The sequence below is a fragment of the Polypterus senegalus genome, chromosome 2 (assembly GCF_016835505.1).
Source record: "Polypterus senegalus isolate Bchr_013 chromosome 2, ASM1683550v1, whole genome shotgun sequence".
Classification (NCBI taxonomy): domain Eukaryota; kingdom Metazoa; phylum Chordata; class Cladistia; order Polypteriformes; family Polypteridae; genus Polypterus; species Polypterus senegalus.
The window spans coordinates 118126363-118151989 of NC_053155.1; the positions used below are offsets into that span (position 1 = coordinate 118126363).

The following is a 25627-nucleotide window of genomic DNA, read 5'->3' on the forward strand; positions in this document are numbered from 1 at the left end:
TAGACAGTTGCATTTCTGTTAGGACATTTCATGCTGTGTTAATAGAGAGACATTCTTTAGAATCCGGGCTGGGCAGCTGGAGGTCATTATTGGGCTATTAGTGTCAGAGTTCAAGTCAGTAAAAATGTATTGACACTGAATAAATGTAAATTGTAACAGAATTTTGATAGAATTTCACGTTTCATATATTTTCCAACTATTCTTCTTATATTTAAAAATCTGTAAAACATCTATAAAAATGTAGCTAGGGCTGAACGATATGGCCAAAAATATTGTCATGATAATTTTTATGTTATTGATCAATCTCTATCATGATGTTAATGTTCATATTACTACAAGAGTATCTATATTAATAATATTAATAATTGGGTGGAGTGGTGGCTCTGAGGCTAAGGATCTGCGCTGGTATCCCGAAGGTTGCTGGTTCGAATCCCCGTCACTGCCAAAAAGAGAGACTACTTTGTTGGGCCCTTGAGCAAGACCCTGCGCTCTGACCCCAAGGGGTATGTGAAAACTAACAAATTCCTAATATGAGAAATTGTATACGGTGAAATAAAGAACAAAAAAAAAAGTACTGACTAAATAAACAAGATGCTTATTGTTTATTATCTATGTATACCTGCACACTTGGCTACTGGGACATTTTAATCCTATTAACTTTTTTTTTTGTATTGCCTTTTAAGGGTGCACGATATTGGGGGAAAAATTCCAGTGAACAAGAAACTTGATGATTATGTGATAACGATGAATAATGTGATAAATTGGAGATTAAGTTTGTGCACTGTGCAGTATCACCAATTGTACAAGATGCCAATACAGACAATAAATTGAGAAAAAATAAACCTGTTTTGTGCAAAAAGCAATACATGCAGCAAAATATTTACAAAAGTAATTCTGTAAATTATTCTTGGACTATAACACTACATTTTAAATAAATTAAACTATCAAAACTGATTGCAGCAAAATTTAACAATCTAGTCCTTGGGGTGCAATTGCACACAGCATCACACAACAGGCAGCAGTGCACTTCAGGAAATGGGGAGAGTGAGTATTTATATCTCTTATTATATAAAAAAAATCTTGGGAGGAGACGTGACTTTCACAGAGAGACACTTTCACGTCCCATGAGACAAGACTTTGTGCCAAGAGATTTAACCATGTCTGGGGCCGGAATATTTTGTTTAGGTTTAAACTTTAAGTCTGAGACTTGTAGATCGTCTAATTCGTGTTGCCATCAGGGAAGAGTAGTGTTTCTTCCCAATGAAGAGGCATATCTGTGAGAATTAAAAGATTTGTTTGGTGAAAGTAAAATCCACATACGCTGTCACACTTGGGTCACAGAGTTGCACAGATACACAGGAGATTTTAGAGACAGAAATATTATCCAGACACTTAAACAAACAAGTCTCTTTTTTTAGGAGTGAATCGAGCTCCTTGTGCAATCGGAGGGGACAGTTCCATCTCTCAATTAAAAGAATAGAAAATCTTCCTCTTCATAGTGGCGTGCCTCAGGAGTGCGACCCCCAACAGGAGCAGAGGATGTCTGAGGGAGAAGAGAGACAAGGCAGTGAGGCAAAAGGACAGCTACCGTACAGGCTTTTAAATGTTCACAGCGCCACGCGAGATGCAGATCACACAGCCCAGTAGTAACAGCAAGCCAGCAGCTGATTGAGCAAAGTGGAGGTAAAAAAAAAAGCTATATTTCCCATTGTATCACTGTTTAAGAGGGGGTTTCGGAGGTGCGTTCAGCTCCACTCTTCACAACGTGAGCGGCAGATGCGAACAGGCTGGCAGGCAGCACAAGTGGGGTTTTTGGTGAGTGAAGCGAGCAGGGGGAAAGCCCCCTAGTTTTTTTTTAAAAAAAAAAAAACCCTTACCTGACTATTGCCTTAGTTTTACCTTAAGTTTAGGAATTCAATTTGTTAGCAACTTTGGTTTATATTTGTCAGTATACTTGAAACATTTACCTAGATGAGTACATAGTACTTGCGTTGAGTTGCCCTAAAAGCATCTGCCAAACATTGTAAATAATAAGTAGTGTAAGGCATAATAGAATGCTGAAAATTTTAACTCCATATTACTCTCTTACTAGCCAGTTAAATTACAGAAATAAAAGAAACACTTAACGATGGGAAGGTGCAGTCTGTGTCCAAAACGGTGAAGTCTGGGCCAGTCATTTACTTCAGTAGCTTTGATTATATTTTTTACATTGTCAGTAATAAAACACACTAGCCCATCATCACATAAACACCAACTAACCAAAGCCTCACGTAATCCCATAGCTATATTTTCCTCACTCTGTTCTTACTGACTGATGTCCTTAAATCATAGTCTCGGTTGATGAAGTATAAATTGTCAGATGTAGGGCTCTGTTGTCCTACTTGACCAGATATCGGTAGTCCATGTGAAAAATTCCATGTCTTTCAATTATTTCAGCACCTGTTTGCAACTCTGCTCATATATATCTGATATAGCAACGTGGGAAAAATATGTGTGGAATGGAATACATAAGTATTAACAGTACAATGCTTGGGTAGCACTAGTGTCTGCTAGAGCATGCGTTGCGTGAAATATAAACCTGGCCTTATGCAGTGGCCCATTGTGCCTTCTAATTTTTTTTTTTTTTTTATCCTGGTTAGATCCAGTTTGCCCTCTATTCTCAAGACAGTAATAGACATTTGTGCATGAAATCTTCACTCTTAGTCACATGAAAAAACCCTCATTCTGCAAAAAACAATAGAGTGACTTGTTTCTTGAGAAGGCTTTTTTTTTATTTTTGGCTATTTTTGATCCCAGAACTAAACGTTAGGAACACCTGCACCTTATAATACAAGTGAACAGAATAACATATTTCAGTGGGACTAATGCAATTTGAATGGATTATCTAATAAACAGTTCTCATTAACACATGGCGAAGCATAAGCTAAAGGATAAAGATATATTGATCAAAAAATTTAACTTTAAAAACACAATTTAATTTGTACAGCAATTTAAAATTCAACCAATTAATACAGTTTGAGAAGTTTGTGAAAGCTTAGGAAGCACTACCAAATCCCAGTAATGTTAGGCCTTCAACACTGATAACCATTACTAGTTTCTTCCAGATGTTTTTTTCTGTAGTTCAAAGACATGCTGGTTACCAATACATATTGTACCAGTATTATTGTTGTATATCTATCTATTTATTTATATATATATTTATATATATATATATATATATATATATATATATATATATATATATATATATATATATATATATATATATATATATATATATATATATATATATATATATATATATAGCAAAATACCTATTTGCAGCGAGAAGTAAAAGAAAAGGAAACATTTTAATAATAGCGTAACATGATTGACAATGTAATTGTTTTGTCATTGTCATGAGTGTTGCTGGCATATATATATATATATATATATATATATATATATATATATATATATATATACAGTCATGTGAAAACATTAGGACACCCTTTGAAAGCATGTGGTTTTTGTAACATTTTTAATAAATGGTTATTTCATCTCCGTTTCAACAATACAGAGAGATTAAAGTAATCCAACTAAACAAAGAAAACTGAAGAAAAGTCTTTTCAAGATCTTCTGTAAATGTCATTCTACAAAAATGCCTATTCTAACTGAGGAAAAGATAGGACACCCTTGCCCCTAATAGCGAGTGTTACCTCCTTTGGCTGAAATAACTGCAGTGAGACGGTTCTTGTAGCCATCTACCAGTCTTCGACATCGGTCTGAGGAAATTTTACCCCACTCCTCAATGCAGAACTTTTTCAGCTGTGAGATGTTTGAGGGTTTCTTGCACGCATACAGCCCTTTTCAAGTCACCCCACAGCATCTCAATGGGATTCAAATCTGGACTTTGACTTGGCCATTCCAGGACTCTCCATTTCTTCTTTTTCAGCCAATCTTTGGTTGATTTACTAGTATGTTTTGGGTCATTGTCATGTTGCATGGTCCAGTTCCGCTTCAGCTTTAATTTTCTAACTGATGGTCTCACATGTTCTTCAAGCACCTTCTGATACACAGTAGAATTCATCGTGGATTCTATGATGGTGAGCTGACCAGGTCCTGCTGCAGCAAAGCAGCCCCAAACCATGACACTTCCACCTCCATGCTTCACAGTTGGTATGAGGTTCTTTTCTTGGAATGCTGTGTTTGGTTTACGCCAAACATGTCCTCTGCTGTTGTGTCCAAATAATTCAATTTTGGACTCATCTGTCCAAAGAACATTATTCCAGAAGTCCTGGTCTTTGTCAACTTTATCTCTGGCAAATGTCAGTCTGGCCTCGATGTTTCTCTTGGAAAGCAAAGGTTTCCTCCTTGCACACCTCCCATGCAAGTTAAACTTGTACAGTCTCTTTCTGATTGTAGAGGCATGTACTTCTACATCAACAGTAGCCAGAGCCTGCTGTAGTTCTCGAGATGACACTTTAGGGTTTTGGAGACCTCTTTTAGCATCTTGCGGTCTGCTCTTGGGGTGAACTTGCTGGGGCGACCAGTCCTGGGCATGTTGGCAGTTGTTTTGAAAGCCCTCCACTTGTAGACTATCTTCCGGACAGTGGAATGGCTGATTTCAAAATCTTTTGAGATCTTTTAAATCCCTTCCCAGACTCATAGGCTGCTACAATCTTTTTCTGAAGTCCTCTGACAGCTCTTTTGTTCTCACCATGGTGCTCACTCTCACTTCAACAGTCAGGAGCACACCAAACTAAATGTCTGAGGTTTAAATAGGGCAAGCCTCATTCAACATGCAGAGTAACGATCTACTAATTATGTGCACCTGGTGTGATATACCTGTGTGAGATCTGAGCCAATTTAAGAGGGAATACATGTGAGGGTGTCCTATCTTTTTCCTCAGTTAGAATAGGCATTTTTGTAGAATGACATTTACAGAAGATCTTGAAAAGACTTTTCTTCAGTTTTCTTTGTTTAGTTGGATTACTTTAATCTCTCTGTATTGTTGAAACGGAGATGAAATAACCATTTATTAAAAATGTTACAAAAACCACATGCTTTCAAAGGGTGTCCTAATGTTTTCACATGACTGTATATATATATATATATATATATATATATATATATATATATATATATATATATATATAAACATATATATATATATATATATAATATATATATATATATATATATATATATATATATATATATATATATACACACATATATGTATATACAACATATACATATCTACATATATACTGTATATACACATATATATACAAATCTACATATATATATCTACATATATATATATATATATATATATATATATATATCATGAATATTGTAAACTGAAGCTGTTTTAATTTCTGAAAAAAAGCTTTTAAACTGCATTTGAATTCAAAACAGAAACAAAAATATCATCCCTGGTTAAAATTGGGCAGACTTAAAAATAAAGTGGTAGTTTAAGTACTTTAAGTACATTTTCAGAATAGTATTGTCTTTAAATAATAATAACCAAAATTTCACATAAAGTGCAGTTTTTCTTCTTAAAAAATAAGTCAGAAACATAAAAGGTAATTTGACCAGCTTACTCTTTAAACTCTGAGTAACATTAGCCAAAATTATTTTGTACATTAGGCTAAAACAGTGTGATCATTGAACATTTTGTAATTAGATGTATTTAGAATTACTAACGGTCACGGAAGTCCAATGATCCCCAGTAAGAGCCACAAAGTCCGCTTTCTGTAATGCATCTAATTTTGCTTGCTTTTCAGTGTGCACAAAACCATGCTTTTATCAAGGCTTCGCTCGGGTAGTCGAAATGATCAGTCGTAGGAGCGCGCTTTATTCCGACTCTAACATTTTTGTAGCTGTGATGTGTGCATCAGTGTAATGGATGTATCAGGAAATCATGCATTGACAAAAGTTCCGTTTGCTTGGAATTGAAAGTTGAAAATCGTTATTTTTAACGCGTTATGGAGTACATGCATCGAAGCTTCTCAGCTGTGCTTGTGCTAAGAAAGGGAAAATTTTAAAATAACGTAACATGATTCTGCGTTAACCTAATATTTTTCATACGTCCCAAACCAAGGAGATCTAAGGTAAAATGAATCGGTAGCGCGTACATAGTCAGTACATCCCCTCTCGAATCGAACCTCGAATGTCGGCGTTAGAGGCTTAAGACTCTACAATTAGCCACAGCGTGTGGCTTGTCTATGCTAAAGTATGTATTGTAGATCGGGTATATATATACATTTATATATATATACCCGTGTATCAGTGGAGAAGTAGAAGTTATGAAAAGAAAAGGGAACATTTTAAAAATAACGTAACATGATTGTCAATATACAGTAATTGTTTTGTGAGTGTTATTGAATGTTGCTGTCATCAAGGATTTGATTATCATTATTTCTTTCAATCAGGCTCGTATTTGTAGGATGTGTTCAAGTTACATTCCGTGTTTGTCAATCGTTGTAAAGATAAGAGGTTTCATTCATCGATTAGTTCCTTACTGCATCAATAAACAGCTCGTCTTCCTTTTATCTGTGATGTGACAAACTGCATGCACGGGTTTTTTTTACACTGTCTTCCTTTAGCAGGACATTCACTTTTTCCACCGTGTGCTTTGTTTCCGCAGTAGCTGCACTTATGAATATGATTGTATGTATAAGGCGCTTCATATTTTTTGCTGCCTTCTCAATTGTGTAATTCGGTTTTTGTTCAGCACTCTTTGGAACTGTTGCTTTTGTCTGTGCACTGCGTCAGTTCACGTGAGCCGCTTGGTGTTCTTGCATCGAAGGTTCCCAGCTGTACTGGTGCCATCTCGTGTAATGTCAGCTAAGACCCGGCACTTAAAAGTTTCTCTCGCAGTTTCAATGAGTTTGTGCCAAACACCACCCTGACCATCTCATCTTCCTCTGCATAAGCACAGTCCTTCACCCGTGAATATTTACCGGCAGTGTTTGTATTGGATTGCCGCTGATGGATGGCCTTATATGGGCAGGCACTAAATTACAAACGCTAGTGGCAGCCTGTCTATGAACTTAATTTAATATAAACTTACGGTTCACGCCGTGCTTTGTTTCCGCAGTAGCTGTACTTATGAATATGCTTGTATGCATCATTTGCTTCATAATGTTTTTCTGCCTTCTCAATTGTGAAATGGCGTTTTGTGCTCATCGCTGTTTGGAGTTCTTCCTTGTTCTCTACGTACTTACGTAGGAGGCGTGATGATGTCACACGAAACTCCGCCCCCCGCGGCCATCTCCAACTCAAGACTCCATTACATTATATGGGGGAAAAATAGCTTCCAGTTATGACTCTTATGCGTAGAATTTCGAAATGAAACCTGCCCAACTTTTGTAAGTAAGCTGTAAGGAATAAGCCTGCCAAATTTCAGCCTTCTACCTACATGGGAAGTTGGAGAATTAGTGATGAGTGAGTGAGTGAGTGAGTGAGTGAGGGCTTTGCCTTTTATTAGTATAGATTATTTTAGTATCTGTAATTTAGATTTATTATATTACAAGTGACATTTTTGTAATTTGTGCCATTATCTTTTTAAAAATATATTTGTAAGTTTTCCTGAATTTAGTGCTTATTTGTGGTTCTGTAGTTAAGTGCTAAAGTGGGATTTTACTTTGTTATGAAGTCATATGACTGCATAATAATTTACTCTGCTTTCAACAAAAAAGATAACAGTGGTATGGTCTTTCATTTCCTAGGAACATCTGAGTACTGGGGTGTTTTCCGAACAAAGATTTTTAGTGAAGCAGTATTTACTTGTATGAAATTAAATCAAATGTGAAAAACTGGCTGTGCAAAAATGTGGGTCCCCATGTAATTTTGTTGATTTGAATGCATGTATCTGCTCAATACTGATTACTTGTAACACCAAATTCATAAGAAAAGGTATTTAAGGTGGTCAGTTGCAAGTTGTGCTTCCCATTGACTCTCCTTTTAAGAGTGACAGCATGGGATCATCAAAGCAACTCTCAAAAGATCTGAAAACAAAGATTGTTCAGTATCATGGTTTAGGGGAAGGCTACAAAAAGCTATCTCAGAGGTTTAAGCTGTCGGTTTCAACTGTAAGGAATGTAATCAGGAAATGGAAGGCCACAGGCACAGTTGCTGTTAAACCTAGGTCTGTCAGGCCAAGAAAAATACAGGATCGGCATATGCGCAGAATTATGAGAATGGAGGTGATCTGTGGGTTGTCTGTAACCAAAGACCTGCAAGAACATCTTGCAGTAGATGGTGTAACTGTACATCATTCTACAATTCAGTTCAATTTGCACAAAGAACATCTGTATGGCAGAGTGAGGAGAAAGAAGCCCTTTCTGCACTCACGCCTCAAACAGAGTCGCTTTTTGTATGCAAATGTTCATTTAGATAAGCCAGGTTCATTTTGGAACAAATTGTTTTGGACTGATGAGACAAAATTGAATTATTTGGTCATAACAAAAAACACTTTGCATGGCGGAAGAAGAACACCGCATTCCAAGAAAAACACCTGCTACCTATTGTCAAATTTGGTGGAGGTTCCATTATGCTGTGTGGCTTCAGGGACTGGGGCCCTTGTTAAAGTCGACGGTCGGATGAATTCAAACCAATATCTACACATTCTTCAGAATAATGTTCAAGCGTCAGTCACAAAGTTGAAGTTATGCAGGGGTTGGATATTCCAACAAGACAATGACCCCAAACACAGTTCGAAATTTACAAAGGCATTTATAATAATTATAATAATTCTTTGCATTTATAGAGCGCTTTTCTCACTACTCAAAGTGCTTAGCAATTGCGGGATTAGGGCCTTGCTGAAGTGCCCAAAAGAGTTGAGCCCCTTTTGGCATTTACGGGATTCGAACCGGCAACCTTCCGATTGCCAGTGCAGGTCCCTAGCCTCAGAGCGACCACTCTGCCACTCTCATGCAAAGGGAGAAGTACAATGTTCTGGAATGGCCGTCACAGTCCCTTGACTTGAATATCATCGAAAAACTATGGGATGATTTGAAGCAGGTTGTCCATGCTTGGAAACCATCAAATTTAACTTACCTGGAGAGATTTTGTAATTTTGTATGGAAGAATGGTCAAAAGTACTTCCATCTAGAATCCAGACACTCATAAAAGGCTATAAGAGGCGTTTAGAGGCTGTTATATTTGCAAAAGGAGACTCAACTAAGTATTGATGTAATATCTCTGTTGGGGTGCCCACATTTATGCACCTGTCTATTTTTATTATGATGCATATAGCATATTTTCTGTTAATCAAATAAACTTAATGTCACTGCTGAAATACTACTATTTTCATAAGGCATGTTATATATTAAAAGGAAGTTGCTACTTTGAAAGCTCAGCCAATGATAAACAAAAATTCAAAGAATTAAGAGGGGTTCCCAAACTTTTTCATATGACTGTATATTTAGAGAATGCTATGAAAGGTGTTTGCTTTGACCATGCTTTTTAGTATTTACCAAAAAACTAGACCTGTAGGGACCTCTTTGAAGCCCAGAGAGAGATGAAGTTACCTGTAATTGATGTCTGACTGACAGGGTGTTATCATTCTCACTGTCCATTGCTAATGTCCTCAATTCTGACAAAAGGGTCAGATCCCCATTTGGGAAGATATAATAGCATGTTATTGGTAAAGCCTGCTCTCTTATGGACCTCACAAGATCTGCCAAGATGGTGATCCTGGGCGATCTGAACAAAAAGTGTATTGACTTAAATACAAAAAAATTGTTTGATATCTCAACTGTTTTTGATCACACTTCAAGTTGAGAGATGTTAGTGAATAAGTTTACATACACTTTAATAACCCAGTTATTTGCAGAAACACAGTCTCTAAAATGCCAAGCAGACAGCACACACAGATTTTTCCTTTAGTAACCTGATTATGTAGCCTTGTATACTCCTAACTAGGTTAGAGTGAAGGATTTTGTAGTCTGTACATTGTCATTTCACTCTTTTAGTCTGTGTGTTTGCTAGCATCGCACACACTTCCAGTATCCATGGGTAGATAATGATGTAAACATCCACAAAGATACATTTCCTGAGGCAGGTGTTTAGTTGATTACATTATTCCTTCTCTTTGGTGAAATATTCTCTCTCAGTATTTCGGAATGACTAAACATATGCTGATGAACTGAGTGTCTGGTCTAAGCTCAGCAGCACAATCTTGAGAGCAGCATTTGGGTTAACTTGTTAAAGGTGTCTTACCTTATGCAATCAGAATACCTTTTACTTCAACAAAATAAGTACTACATTAGGTTAACCTTTACATTTTAAAAACACCTGAGTTGCTATCCTAGCCGCACCATACTGTGAATCATTGGCGACTCTGGTCAGGGATATATAAAGAGAGTTAATGCGATTCACATTGACAACAAAATGTTTTTTTATATAAAATAAAAAGACAATTATCACATTTTGATGTGTTGTGCTTCTAGACAGTTTCATTATGGTTGATATAATGTGTTTAGGGTTTAACAAGAAATGCTGGCCAGTAAAATGTACAAACTGTTAACATATCTTTAAAGATACTGGAATTGACATGTGTACTTGTGAGCTACACAGCTCAAGAACAATGCTTTATAGCACAACCTAATTTTCTATAAAAATGGAATAATGTAATTAGTAGATTCAAAACAGTGCTTATTTCAAAAAGAAATATAACATTACTATTTTCTTTGCCAAAATTATGTTGTCATTCCCCCTAACCCCCTAGTGACAGATGTGAAAATGAATAGGTTTTCAGTAACTTGGTTAGATTTGAGTCTAAATAGCAACTAGTCAATTTCATTTTGGCTAGGCACTTAGACTGTTCACCCCTAATATTCGTGACTTTTTATTAATGTACCTTTTTTGGATATCTTAAACTTTTTGGTTCATCATTGAACATTTCAAACAAAAACTGAGCCACCTACAATGAGATTACATGGTAATTCAGATTTCTCATTTACTTAAGTAGCTGTTTATGTACTAAGAGTGCTGGAAGTAGTAAATTTTAATAGAGTAAAGGAGAACAATGCCCCCAAATTACATAATTTTGCTCTTTACAATGCAAGGTAAGGGGCAAGAAATGGTGCTGAAAGTTTGCAAATATTAGTAATATCACTTTTGACAGTTGATACTGTGTTCTGTCTATAATATAGGCTGATACTGAATACTTAATGAGTACTTTTATTAAAAGAAAACAAAAGATGCTACATTTTCAAAAAGAACTATGTGAGAACAATAGTTTTATTTAAAAAGTCATAATTAAACGAAGTTATGGTTTTTGATTAAGAAAGAATAAAAATTTTTTATTGATTCTTATTTATTAACAATAACTTTTGTATTTCTTTTAATATTAAGCCAAACATAGATACAAGCTCTATAAAAACTGGAATTTCAATAAAGAAAACACACTGTAGCCTAATTGTGATTCTTGGCAACTGAAATGATTAGCTTAACTAAGCATTAAAATGAGATGGCTTCTTTTTATAAACTACTAACATTTCAGTTGTATCACAGATCAGTCTTTTTCTTCTCTTATTTCCAAATCTTGAAGCTGCACCTAAAGCCATCTACTGACTACATTGGTACACAGTACTAACAAAAGCTTTCTTACTAAAAGCCATGTCATACTGCACAATTTTTCCAGCGATTTTTATTTATTTTTTTCCCCCCTTCCATTCCCAGACCTTTTTTATGTACCAAGTCTGAGGCAGTGGTATGCCCTATGACCACCAAATCTGTAATCTGACATACTTGGCTACTCAATGCAACCAGCATGCACCAAGAAGTTTGAGTTTTGTCTTATTGGTTGGCTTGTCTGCATGTGACAGCTAACAACCATTGAGCTGTCAATCAAAAATACAGCGCATAGAGTGCAGTTACAAGGAATAAGGTACATTGGTATTTTGAAACAAACAGAACAGAAACTTGTCTGTTTCATGTTGCATATTTATGTACCATGACAGTATGGAAAAGAAGGGAATTGTGCCTGAGCTTGCCATATTTGTACAGCCTTCACACAGGCACAGGCTCTGTTAAGCAGTATGCTATTGGCTGTCAGAAAAGGGGCGAGCGTGTGATGCTTTGGAAATGTGAAACTGTGTTGGAAAGGAAGAATTCTGTCATCAAATTTGACATACCCTCTAATATCTAATCATGTCCAACATTCTCTGGCAATGAGATCAGCAATCACAGCCGTCTAGTCTGACATGACCTCTTACTGGAAGTCTTGTAATATTTCTGGCTTAATGTAACCAAAGAAGAAAATCTGACTATATTGCTTGCCCAGTAATGCAGAGCACTGTCTGATCTCTGGATTTTAAGTTTTGATAGTTGTGAATGAAATTTTTAGTTATGTACCTCCCCAGAATAGTGACTGCAACACAGTACCAACCAAAGCTAAGCACACCAACATTATACTCTGTGTGTTTTTCCTTCCTTTTTTGTTATCAGTAATTTTACTATTGTTTGGGTGGCAGTGCCTCTATAAAACATGGCATGCTTTTAACTGCCTACAATGAAGATCACCTAATCCTTCGCAAAATTGGAATCTTTGCATGCACAGAATGACTTATTTAAAGAGACAATGTTCTTGACTTTTTATCCAGCATCCCACTGTCTCATTTTTAAGTGTTTTTTGTTTTTGGCAAAGTAATGTCATTTGTGTGTACACCAGTAGTGTCAAAGATATGTAAACATCGAAAAATTTGGAAACCATAGATAGTTTTGCTAAGTAGGCTTTTATGTATAATATCTCTGAAACACAGGGGCTTTGAATGCTTTACAAAATAAACTGAATATACTGATGGCAATAAAGAGAAAATCTGTAAAGAATATCACAATGTAGCCTTTATGTTAACCCATTCAATATTACAGATATGCTTAATCTGAAATAGACCCATTTTCTGGTCTTTAAATTGGTGGTGTTAACACTTAGAGAAAGGGCTTTTATCTTTGACTGTTTTAAATAACAGAAATGAAATTTTTATGCTGTTTATTGCCTATTTTTTTAATCTGAAAACAACCAAACAGCAGACATAACTTTGTTTCTGTTTGACCTTTATTTGGAAATGTATCATATCTGATGTGCAATTAACAGAATAGTACAAGTGGTGCAAGCAAATTTTTTACGACTGTTTGAAGGATCAAGGGGTGTCTCGCTCAATTCAGGACAGCAATAAAGCAATGCAGACATACTTTATATTCTTTGTAAAATGAAAGATGAATTCTCATGCAATTAGATTTATCCTTGGTTTCATATAGATTTGATTTGTTTTTGGTTATTAGTGTAAGTGCAGTTGTGCTCATAAGTTTTTTTTTTTTTACTCTAGCGGAATTTATAAAATGTTGGCCGTTGTTTGGAAAATATAAGTAATCATGCAGAAAGTTTTCCTTTTAATTACTTAGTGTGCTCAGGTGAAGAAGTGTATTAACACACAATTTTTGTGCCCTTTTTAAATCCTAATGATAATTGAAAATCCCCAAATTGGCCTGATCAAAAGTTTACATACCATCAAATGTTCAAGTTCAAGGGAGAGTGAGTGTCCATATCTGTAACTTGGATTGTAATCTGTCTCTTTGTATACATAGTCAATTTAAATTCATGCAGAGTTGAACTGACTTTGCTGGATACTGAGGCATATGGGGAAAGCAAAAGAACTGTCAAAAAACTAGTGAGAAAAGGTCGTTGAAATGTATAAATCAGGAAAAGGATATAAAAAAAGATCCAGAGATCGGAAAATGCCTATCAGTAGTGTCCAAACTCTGATAAAGAAAAAATAAAGTGGAAAGTTAGGGGTTTTGTTGCTACCAAGCCATGGTCAAATAGACAATCAAGATTTCAGCCAAATCTGCCAGGATTATTTGTCAAGATGTCAAGAAAAACTCCAGTGATTTCAGTTGAAAGGCAGGTTTCTCTGCAAACAAGTAGTGTTGGCTGTTTCAAGATGCACAATAAGGAGGTACTTGAACAGAAATGGGCTGCACAGTCAAATTACAAGAAAAAAGCCTTTACTGTGCCCACGCCACAAAACAGATCACTTGCAGTATGCCAAACAACATTTAGACAAGCCATGAAACTGCTTGAACCATGTCCTTTGGAGTCATGAGACCAAAATTGAACTTATGGTCACAACCATAAATGCTAGGTTTGAAGAGGTCCATGAAGAAAAGTACACTATTCCTACTGTGAAGCATGGAGGTGGATCTCTGTTCTGGGGGTGTGTGAGCTACAGTGGCACAGGTGACTTAGTGAAAACTGAAGGTACAATGAATGCATCATGAGTCTGGGAGCATGCCCTAATTATAACGCGTTGCCTCACCCACTACATGATGAACCTCCTGGATTTGGACCCAAGTGCATGCGTGCAACTGGTGACACCTCGGCAGCACACTGGACAACTTTCATTCATCAATACAGAAGCCGCACGTGGAACACACTTAGATCTTCCAACATAAAAATAATCCAAAACACAGGGCCATGTCGACTCTTCAGAAGCAGAAAAAAGTGAAGGTGCTGGTCTGGTTGTCCATTCTCCTGACCGCAATATCATTGAGCCACTTTGGGGAGATCTTAAATGTGCAGTTCATGCAAGACAACCCAAGAACCTGCGGGACTTGGAGGGTTGTTGCCAAGAAGACTGGGCAGCTGTACCACCTGAGAAAATCCAGGGCCTCGTCCACAACTGTCACAAAAAGACTACATACCATCATCAGTGCTGAATGGGGCAGTACACAGTATTAAGATCTAAGGGTGCGCAAACTTTTTTTTAACAGGAACCCTCTCAGTGTTTTACTTATTGTGTTTTTTTATTTGATGGTTGTGTTACCCAACTTTTGGAGACAATCTAAAGTTAAGTGTTTTTGGGCATTATATATGCATTGTTCTTTTGTTTGAATGCTCATTAGTTGTCAGCTCTTGCACATGTGATAGACCACCCCTACAACAAGCTCCTCAGTATGGAGATAAAAATCAAACCAGTTTGATTTTGCCCTAGTAAGTTGCAGAGAGCTATTCCTAAGTTGCTGGAAGTTTTCTTAGAATTATGTAAATTAAGGCTACACCAGAAAATCTCTGGAAAACTGTAACTCTGATTTAGTTATAGTTAAAAACTAACCACTTGTATTTCCTGCTTTTTTTGATTTGTATTCATTTGATATCAGTATTGATAGTTTTCTTTTTATATGTTATAATAATACTTTCAGTTTTGTCCTTCTTCAGCTCCTTCCATGTGAAATTAGGTAACACAGACATAAGTATGCAGAAGTTTAGGAGCCAATTTCATATTTATTGCTATTAGCTGAACATTATTTTCTGTAACATTAGTGTAACATTATTTTTAAACTGCAGTTGTCTAAAATGATTTTTAGGTTAAGTGGAGTTTCTGTTTTGTTCTTCTTCCTAGACTTATTTTTATATGTACATTGTTGTTTTTTTTTTTTCCACAGAAGTATTTTGAAGTTGTTAGTCAAGTTGAGGTATGATGAGCACAGCAATGGACTATTGTGTTCCGAAGTTAAGAGAAGTGCTAAGGAGGCTATCCAAATTTTTTTCAGCTGAAAGAATTTAATTCTCTTGGGTACTCCTGCCTGTAACAACGGTATTGTACATTTTATGTTTTCTTATCAAAATGTAATGTTTTGGTTTTTATTGAATAGAGACTTTTTTTGGCTGCAATATTATAACTAACTTTCTTCAAATCTCAAATTAAATTTTAATTCCTTTATCTGTTTTCCTGAAAATTATTTACAATTATATATGTAATAATTAATACGCTTAAGAGAATTTAACCTTTGTGTATTAACTGTTGGTTTGAAGGCTTAGAGTAGCATTCTACATAAACATGTTGTAAATATGTTAAAATGGAAGATGTTTGGTCAAGGTTAGTTGACTTGTGTCTTTACAAAACCATACTTTACAGCATAGTATAATCAAGTTTATTTAAAACAACTCAAAAGTACACTGCAGTTTTCAAAAGGCAACAGAATTTGGTATGAATGATTTACAACTTTTGGCTTGGGTGCTAATTGATACACTACATGATAATTCATTTTTTGTCTGTGTCTGGTCTGTTATGCCCCTCAATGTAAAAGATGTAAGAATAATGATAGTTTTAGATAAAATACCCAGGTAATTGAAGAGGATGAACCATCCCTGTAAGTTGAACTAAGAAGAAGAAGAAGCTGTCTGGAGACCTTGACCACTTTTTAATATCTGGAATTTTTAAGTGAGTTGATATTATGGAGACATGAAGCATTTTTTAAGAGTACTTAAAAAGCATGAACAGATTTTTAGCAAAAGTATATTTTATTCATTCCAAGGCACAAACCATACATCACAAATAAATGATGAAATTCACAATTCAGTCAAAAATAATAACAAAAACCCCAAACTACACAAACAAGTTGTTTCTAATAAAAGACACTCAAACTTTTTTTTTATTTTTATATAAAGTTCAAGAATCATCAGCATCTTAGAACTGTCATCTTAAATGTGTTAAATGCACATTGAAATTATACTGTGTTTGGATGTTTACCTTATGCTTTCTAGTTGGTTGGCATGTGAGCAAGAAAAGAAGTGCTTTGTTTTGAAATTTTAAAAGCTTATCCGTCAGTTTCTTGAATTGAATGGTTAAAGCCATGCCCCCAGCCTTTTTTTGGTAACAGATCTTCAGTTTATATTTCACTTAAAAATATATAAATATTCACTGTTAAGGACAAACTTTGAATTTCAAATTTTGCAACAGGTCGTTATATTTTTATGACAGTTCCCCAAAACATACTTCAGCCTTAACCTCAAATGCATACTACTAGTTTAGCTTTTTTGGACAATATGAAGCATTACAGAGGTAGGATAATTATGTATGTTTGCATTGGGTTATATCAGTGAAATGTCTGTTCTGTCATCAATATTACTTTGGTTTTAATTGAAACTGAAGGCACATCCTGTTTTCCTTTTTTTTTGTTTTTGTTAAATGCTTCTAGTATAGACTCACAGGATCCCCAAGGTCAAGGGAATCCTGGAAAAGTTATGGAAAATTAAATTTAGTTTTCCAGATCTGGTAAAGTTTTGAAAAAATATCAAGTGACCATTAAGTTTTAGAAAAGTCATGGGATTTGTAATACACATAAAGTAAGGCCTGTGTCAGGTAATTTTGTAAATTAGCAAAATCTTGAAAAGAGGACTGCATTCATTAATGTCATGAGATCTCGTGACAGTTGTGTAGTGATCTGTACTGTGTATACCAAAATGCTTAGTATATGTGTGTTTGTTAATCTTTGCTAAACAAATGAAAATATAAGCTATGGCTCCATTAAGATGAAGACAAAGGACATAAATGTAAATTATTCTGGAAAATATGTGATGTGAAGAATGTGGGTGAGGCTCTGCTAGCAAGTCACTGGAAAGATTAAAAAAAAAAATGGAAATGAAATTTTAGCAAGAAAAAGGATTGTAATTGATATATTGTTTAACTCTTTGCCAGTTAGCATAAAAATGGTTCGTACAATTCCCATATGCAATGAAGTAGCCAGTCAAACAAAGAAATCAATGTTCAAAACTGACTGTCTGCTAGAGATTTGTACTGTAAGCACTGAAAGTAATTGATTTGCACTATTCTTACAAATTGTGCCGCAGTCCTAGACAGCTATTGTAATCAATTTTACTGACGGCAAAATCCTAGCATAATGTGCATATTTGACTACATTTGGTATTGCTCCTTATTGTAAATCATTGCACATCAGAAAAGTGTCTCAACAAGCTAAGAATGGCCTTTGTTTTGATGAGACTCTTAATTGTTCAGCTCAAACAAATGGATATACAAGTTAGGATTTGGAATATGTTGATTTGATATTTTTTTGTCAATTCCTTAGGACAATTTGACTTTTCTCATGACATTTGTGGGTCAGAGCACAGGGTCAGCAATTGTATAGCAGCCCCGGAGCAGTTTTCAGATTAAGGGCCTTGTTCAAGCGCCCAACAGAATAGGATCCCTTCTGGCAGTAATGGGATTTGAATTGAATGGCAGAGAAATGAAAACTAAGTACATAGACACAGAGTTTATTAACGGAAAAGTGTTTAACTTGTTACATTCTGAGCTTTTGTGTGATTGATAAACATGGGATCCTGTTCTCTATAATGCATTTCATGGTGAATGTAGATTTGATGGATGGGATTTGGATCATATCATTTCCAGTCTCTGCTGGCTGATCAAAGAATCCTCCATGCAGAAAGGACTTTTAAAAAAAAAGTCACAGGTTGTGACCCACTTATGCATAACGTTTGTGTGAAAGAGCATTAATGCTTTGGCCTCCTTTTTCCTGAAGAATAATCCTATTTATTAAGTACCATGATAATATTTTTATTTTAATTCTAATATTAATTTTAAGCAGTATTTCTTTTTTAGTTACCGAGCAAAAATTGTCAGTGAATATATTCATTGTGTGCACATGGTGACATAAATCATATTAGTCCATGAGGATCATATCATTCTTTAGTATTGCCCTTTGAACTTCAAAAGAAAAACAGGAATATTTCATTGACACGAATAAGTAAATTGTGGGGAAATTGAATAAAATAAAGCAGTAAACATTGAGACTGATTCACAAATGGCATTTCTCAGTATTCCACATTCAGGATTTCAAGATGTTATTCATACATAAAATAGTGTTTATGAAGAGAAGCATTTCATGAATGAGAAGAGTCATACCTGTTTTGAATAACCATTGTGAAATGTTGCTAATTTTCCAGAAATTAACATATTGTTGAGAGTAATACCAAAATTATATTTCTAACAAGTTTCAACTCTGCAAAATGTTTTGAAGCTATAGATAATTTTATTTATTTTGATTTTTATTTATTTATTTATTTTTTAAAACCTAAACCCAGTACTTTTGTACACTTTTAAGAACTAATAATCAGATTATCAATTCCCTGGTAGAATCAGGTTTGCAAGACTTGAGCCAGACAGAAATTTGTAAAGCAGAAACCTAAACACTTTATTAATTAACTAATACTGTTCTAAATCCCACAAACCTGTCTCATTTGTATTATTATTGTAGCAGTTGTAAGGGCAGATGTATTTGCAAAAGTGCAAAAATTAAGTTGTACAAATTTGCTTAGAAGCTGTGTAGAAGTTTTGGAATTTTGCTGGTAAACAAAAAGGGTGGGAGCCCTGAGAGTTGTTGTGTGCTTCAGATTTGAAATTTCTGATTCAAGAAGTAGATGGAGGTTTTGGTACTAAAATTAATCGCTTTATTCAGGTTGGCAGTTCCAACAGAAAGTCTCAAAAGTTAGTAGCAACTTTAGAAAGGCAAATTTCGTAAACCTTGTAATCTTGCATAACTTATGTTTTTTTGCTGCAATATAGGGGATATGAGGGTGAGAAGTTTGTGAAAAAGTGAGTTTGATTTACAAATAGAAATTCCAGGTGTTGACAATCATTTACATTTTATACCAAAAAAAAAACAGTTTGGTGAGGAGTAGAATTTTTTTTTTCAAGGTACTGTAGGAAAATGCAAGGCTTTAGTAGTGTCTAGAAATGTAACAATGGATTTACTTAAATAAAAAAAAGAAAAAGAAAATCGTGCAGACAAAAATTAAACACTAATCATTTGACTGATAATAGAGATGGTGTCATTGACTGATTGACATAGTACTTAAATGAAACAAACTGTTAAAGCCTTTTCTAAAATACAACAGCATTAAGAGCACTCTTAACTAAAATAAGTCTTCACAGTTTCTAAATGACTTTATTCCACCCACAAGAGGTGCATGGTTATCCACTAATGCTGTTAGTAACACTGGGAAGAAGTTAGCCATTGAAGTTGTTGGAGATCCCTGAAAAGTTTGCTGGAAGGGTATAACTCGGGAGCAGTGGTTTTATTGAAAGAGCTAATTTAATTGTTAAAAAAATGCTCCTCATTTTGTAACAAAACAGTGACTTTAGCTGTATAGGTGTTTTTTTATTTTTATTAAGCACTGTTTACAGTACCATGTACTGTAAAAGTTATGTAGCTAATATCTTTTTGTCTATTAGTGTATGACCAGATGCCTAAACCTGCCTTCCGGTTTTATTGATAGTCTTGTGTTTGTTGAGGGCACTGCACTGATGATTACCTGGCTATCAAGACAGATCACTATACTACATTTTGCATGTGGTAGTTTTACAGAGGCTGAGTGCTCTGAAAGAATTCAGAGAACTCTAAACCTATGGATAAATAACCTGACCCGCATGACGTTATGCGGGATTTTTTTTTTTTTAAATGTCGCATATACTCAATTTGGAAATGACCTTGAATAAGTGCTTAAGCCAAATATATTATACCCTGTATTAGAACATGGAATTTACTAGTGCTAATTGCAGTCAAGTAGTGTATTATATGTTTTCAGATACCTCACTTTTACATGACTAAAATCCTAACTTTTGTGTGGAAGAGACTATAGAAAAAGTGAAGATTTAGTGTAGTTATATAAATTTTGAACTAACCAGGGTTTCTGTTGCTTTGAAGATGTAATGATAAGAGAGAGTTCATCTTTTCTTTGTGTTAAGTATGCTTTGGTTAAAAAAAAAAGTATGCTTGAGCATCCCAAGAATATCTGACAACATTTTTTACCTGTGATGTTGGTTTGCAAAAGAAACCTCATAGGAATAGTTTCCAAATTACTACTTGCTGCCAGAGATGTTGAGATTAACTTCCAAAGGACTTGCATACCAGTGCCTCTGTATCGTTGTAAGCCTACGGCAGTGATTGTCACAATGAATGGACATTTAACATTGTAGATATCAATTCTACTTTTTCTGCTTTTTATTTTGTACCTCTTGCTTATTTCCATGGGCCTTTTTCCAGGTGATTTCCTGCATTCTATCCTGTTCTGGTGGGATAGGCTCTGGCTGCTGTCTTGGATTAAGCATGTTTGAGAATGACTGTGGACACTTACTGAGGATATTTGTATGTACTCTTCCCCTAAAGCTTTGGAATTTTAAATGCATTTGTGGATTGACAAATGTCTATTTCTGAGACAGCAGAGTTTAAAAAAAAAAGAAAAAAGTTGACCCAGTGTTTTTAAGGTGTATTTTGGTAACAGGGTTAATGAAATACTGTAATTTCATGCTGATATCATCAGTTGGGTAACATTAGAATATGTTTCCAATTGAGAGCCCTGTTCTCATTTAAAAGTGATTAGGTGGACCATTTCTGTTACAGTAATGTGAAAAAGTTTGTACAACCTCTTTTTAATTTATCACTTTTACATGTTATGGCTTTACATGTTACAATATTACTATCATGTAGTTTTCACAAAGCCCAAAAATAAGATGAATCCGATCTTTAGTAACAAAATACACTTAGCAGATTTTAATTTATTGTAACTTTCCCATCTTAAAAATAACTCTTGAAGTAGCAGACATGTGAAAAAGTGAGTACATCCTGATGCTTCTTAATTAGCTGATGATCAGGAAGTGATAAAGTGTCTGTATAAAATTTTAAACTGTCACTTCAGTCTGGACAATTTTGATTTGTTACATTAAGTGGTGGTAAACCCATTTTAAAATATTTTGATGTCCACAATTTAGCAGTGAACAGTGTTATTTACAAATTAACAATATTCCACATCTAAGACAGTTGCCAGTTTTCACAGAAGTATACATTTGACCAAGTTAAACCCAAGGATCATAATTTTTAATGCTTTGAGAGATCAGACATATAAACATTTGTGTCAGAGGATCTACAGGCCCCTTTGTCAACATTATAAAGTTTGCTGTTCATGATTCTAATGTTAAACGTAGCCTGAAGGAACATGGCTTTCATGAAAGAACAGCCAGAGGAAAACCCCTTCTCTTCAAAAGCAGCACAGTAGTTTTGAATAAAGTACAGTAGTTTGAAGTTCATTCATTGTCCACTAGACAGTAGGGCTGAATGGTAAATACCTAAATGCAATTTTTCTGACGGACACTGTGATTGTGATTTGATTTGCGATTTTAATGTTTTAAAGTCAAGCTTCAGTTTAGAATTCACTGTGTAATAGGTTTGAAAGTTGGATAGTGCATTACCACATGATATTCCATCAAAATGTTAAGTGCTTTATATTCTAATACAAGGATGACATTTTTATTACATTTTTTAATTGGCTTCGAATTATCAAACATCCATTCTGTAAACAATACCACATTTTCTGGTACCCAGCATTTAGCTTATAAATTGACAAACCACAGAATGATTATCAAAAACATAATCACTAAATATAATAGCAACAGAATGTTACACAAATATCTAAATACAGTGATCCCTCGCTATATCACACTTCGACTTTCGCGGCTTCACTCTATCGCGATTTTTTTCTCATACACGCTTACGTCACTACGCATGCGCTTTCTGAGAACTTTTATCTAAGCCCTACAATGGCTCCTAAACGTGCTGCTTTCTCTAAGCCTTCTGACAGTAAAACTAAGCGCCGGAGGAAGATGCTTACTATCCAGGAGAAGGTGAAACTCTTGGATATGATTAAAGATGGCAATACCCTACAAAAGCCTCCTCACGCATATGAAAAGACAGCGCCAGCAACTGCCTATCAAGATGTTCTTCAGCCGCGCACCCAGACACCCACTGCCTACTCCTAGTACTCTTCAGTGGAAGAAGACAACCAATGCACCTGCTGAAGAAACTGCACCACCTCTGAAGACTCTCCTACTGAGGTCGTGCCTTCATAGGTTAGTGGTTGTGTGTAAGAACTGCATGTGTTTGTGTGCAATTAAATGTACAGTACAATAACCTACTATATAAAAGCGTTCGGGATTGTCCTTCCGTCCCGTGAGTGCAAAGCGTAGTGGTATTCCACTTATTACAGACTTACTACTTGTGGATAGAGGTACGAAGTGACGCGATGTGAGCAGAGTTCTGGTGCTCTCATCGTTCCCTTGCTTTTGTGCGTGATGCGCTGGAAAAATAGACAATTATGTCTCTGAAAATAATTAATGTTGATGGAGTACAAATGCCTCATCGTGTAGTAAATATCAGGGGAGATGGTGCTTGCTTATCTATAGCTTATTTAGTGCATGAAACTCCGTCTTTAGCGGTACAGATTCGGGCTGACATTGTACGACTTTGGACAGGCACTTGAGGGGATAAAAAAAAAACCGTAGGTTTTCGGGAGATGTTATGAATGGGCACTTTGATGTTCTCATTCCCTACACTTACATGCCTGATGTACACATGGAGAGCACAAAAATTGAGGATAAAAGTCGGTTGCCTTAAAAGGTGAGTGTGCCTAGTAATATGATATTTGTAACGTCTAATATGTCTTATTTTGTCTAATATATTGGGTAATACGAGTGTAATGGTGACTAAAGGGTGTTGTTTCATGTCTAGAGGGCTCTAATAATGTTAAACATATTTAGAAGGTCGTAAACAGGTTTTCTATACTCTAACTGCAAAAATATTCGATTTATAAATAAAGAATCCTACTTCGCGAAAATTCATTTATCATGTTAGAGTCTGGAACGGATTAACCGTGACAAGCGAGGCGAGGGTTTACTGTATTACATATTCAAATAAAATATTTATTTGCAGATAACCAGCATTTAACTTTTGAACTTTTTTCACCAAGGCTGGATTTAGTACAGAACAACTAAAATCTTACTCCAAAGAACAGAACTCTACATAACATTTCCCTAACATCATGTTATTCTCAACACTCATTATGGCCTTTTACAGAATTTTTGTCAAGAACTCCAGCTTGTTGGCCTTTGTTGGCTTCAGACTGAATGCTGAAACATGACTTAAGTGCCCCAGCATTATACAGTCTCTCTAACGGTGAACTAGTGGCTGGTATGCACATAAACTTACAAGCCAGGTTTCTCTGCATTAGAAGTTAACATTGTATACTAGTGCAAAAAATATTAGGCAAAAATAACCAGTTGAGCAGTTAGGGCATGATATGTGATAATACTTTCTAGAAGGGCACATATTTGATTATTTGTGAATCTACAAGTACATACAGTATTTACATTTTATACGAAATAGTATTTTTTCCTCATTAAAAAAATATGAATGGATGTCCCTAGTTGTCTGATTAGAAAAACTGATCTGCAAAATACTGCAGCTTTACATAGCACGTCTCGAGTAACATGATGCCAAATTAGTGCAGGTAAAATAAACAACCATTCTTTTATAAATCTTATGTAAGTTTTTCCCTTTGAATCAGTAGTTTTTTGTTTTTTTTTTATATATTTATGTTGCAATGTTTGATCTAGCAGCCTTATTGATCAGACACGCTGCAAAATGTACATACCAAATCATAACCTTTGTGATTTGCTAATTGCATTGTTTGAAATTGCAATTTCAGTTTGACATCAATTAATCATTCAGTCCTACTTCTTGTAAGGTGTACTTTTGATTTTCAGATTGTGTATTAAACCTAATATTTTTATTTCTTACGTGTAGTACTTTACATACGTTAAATTTCATCTGCCATAAATCTGCCAAAGGGTGCAAGTGTCTATATTCCTCTTTAATGATTCAGTGTATTCTAGATTTTCTGCCAGTACACCTAGCTTAGAATCGTCTGCAAACGTAACCATCTCATTTTTTTTTTTTTTTTTTATAAAAAAACCCTAGGCACATTATTTTTATTTATGGGGTGCCATTCTTAACAATTCTGACAGAGTACATTACACCATTACACTCTCCTTCCTATGTCTGAGCCAATTTTGCACCCATCTATGCACTACATGCTGAATTCACACTTCATTAAGTTTGATGCCCAGCTTCTCTTGAGGCACCTTATCCTGTGCTTTCTGATTAGACACATTATAATTCTGCAGCATTAATGAGTCTAACCAGAATACACAGACTGATTTTAAAATTGAGGTGTGAGAAGGTACTTGAGGTAACTATTATTTAGGTTTACTTGGATAGCTGTGAATTTGAAACAATTGTGCATTTACTGATATTTATTTCATTTACTTTTTAGACTCTCCCCAATGATTGTGCTGGACTTTCATAAACTACAACAAGCTGTGAGAATCTTTTTCACACAGAAAGGGGCATCATCTCCTGAAAGCCTACTGCAGGTTTGCCAAGGTAATGAAGCAGACTAAATTATTTATTTTATTTAGTTATATTTATAGTGTTAAGTGTTTTTCTTGCTTGAAATAGTTTACTTGATAATGCAGTTTGTTTGTCATGAATGTCAAGGAATCTGTGAATGAAAACCGAATTTGGTATAAATCTCAAACATTAATGGGTTCAAGTCAGAAGTATATACTTTGTCTTCATTCATTTCTGGCTTATTAAAAAAGGAAAAAAAGCATTTCAACTGATAGCTTACCATTATAATGTCCATACCTAAAAGATATAATTTGTATATGAGCACTAAGCAAGGTTCATATAAAAAGGTTACCTAAAAAAAGGTAGAAAGTGAAAACGCACATGCAATAAGAAGTGAAATTGTGAAGTTTGTATATGTACTTATTTGAGCAGCCTGCAGTAGAACAAACTCTCTTTCAAGTAAAACAACCCCCGAAGCCATATATTTTACATGTGAAATATTCAAAATTCTTTAATTTATAATGTTATGACCTCTAAATATTGATTTCTACCACTGTTATGAAAAGTTAAAAATATGCAATTTGTTGAAATT

At 35.1% G+C, this 25627-nt stretch overlaps 1 protein-coding gene across 3 annotated transcripts in view; it reads left to right on the top strand.

Moving 5' to 3' along the window:
* Positions 1-25627, top strand: part of dyrk1aa (dual-specificity tyrosine-(Y)-phosphorylation regulated kinase 1A, a) — a 214121-nt gene that overhangs the window by 55794 nt on the left and 132700 nt on the right. For all 3 annotated transcript variants that reach the window (XM_039744457.1, XM_039744456.1, XM_039744458.1), the window contains exons 2-3: positions 15439-15590; positions 24959-25068. The gene's annotated coding sequence lies outside the window, so the exon portion shown is untranslated. The remainder of the gene's footprint in view (positions 1-15438; positions 15591-24958; positions 25069-25627) is intronic.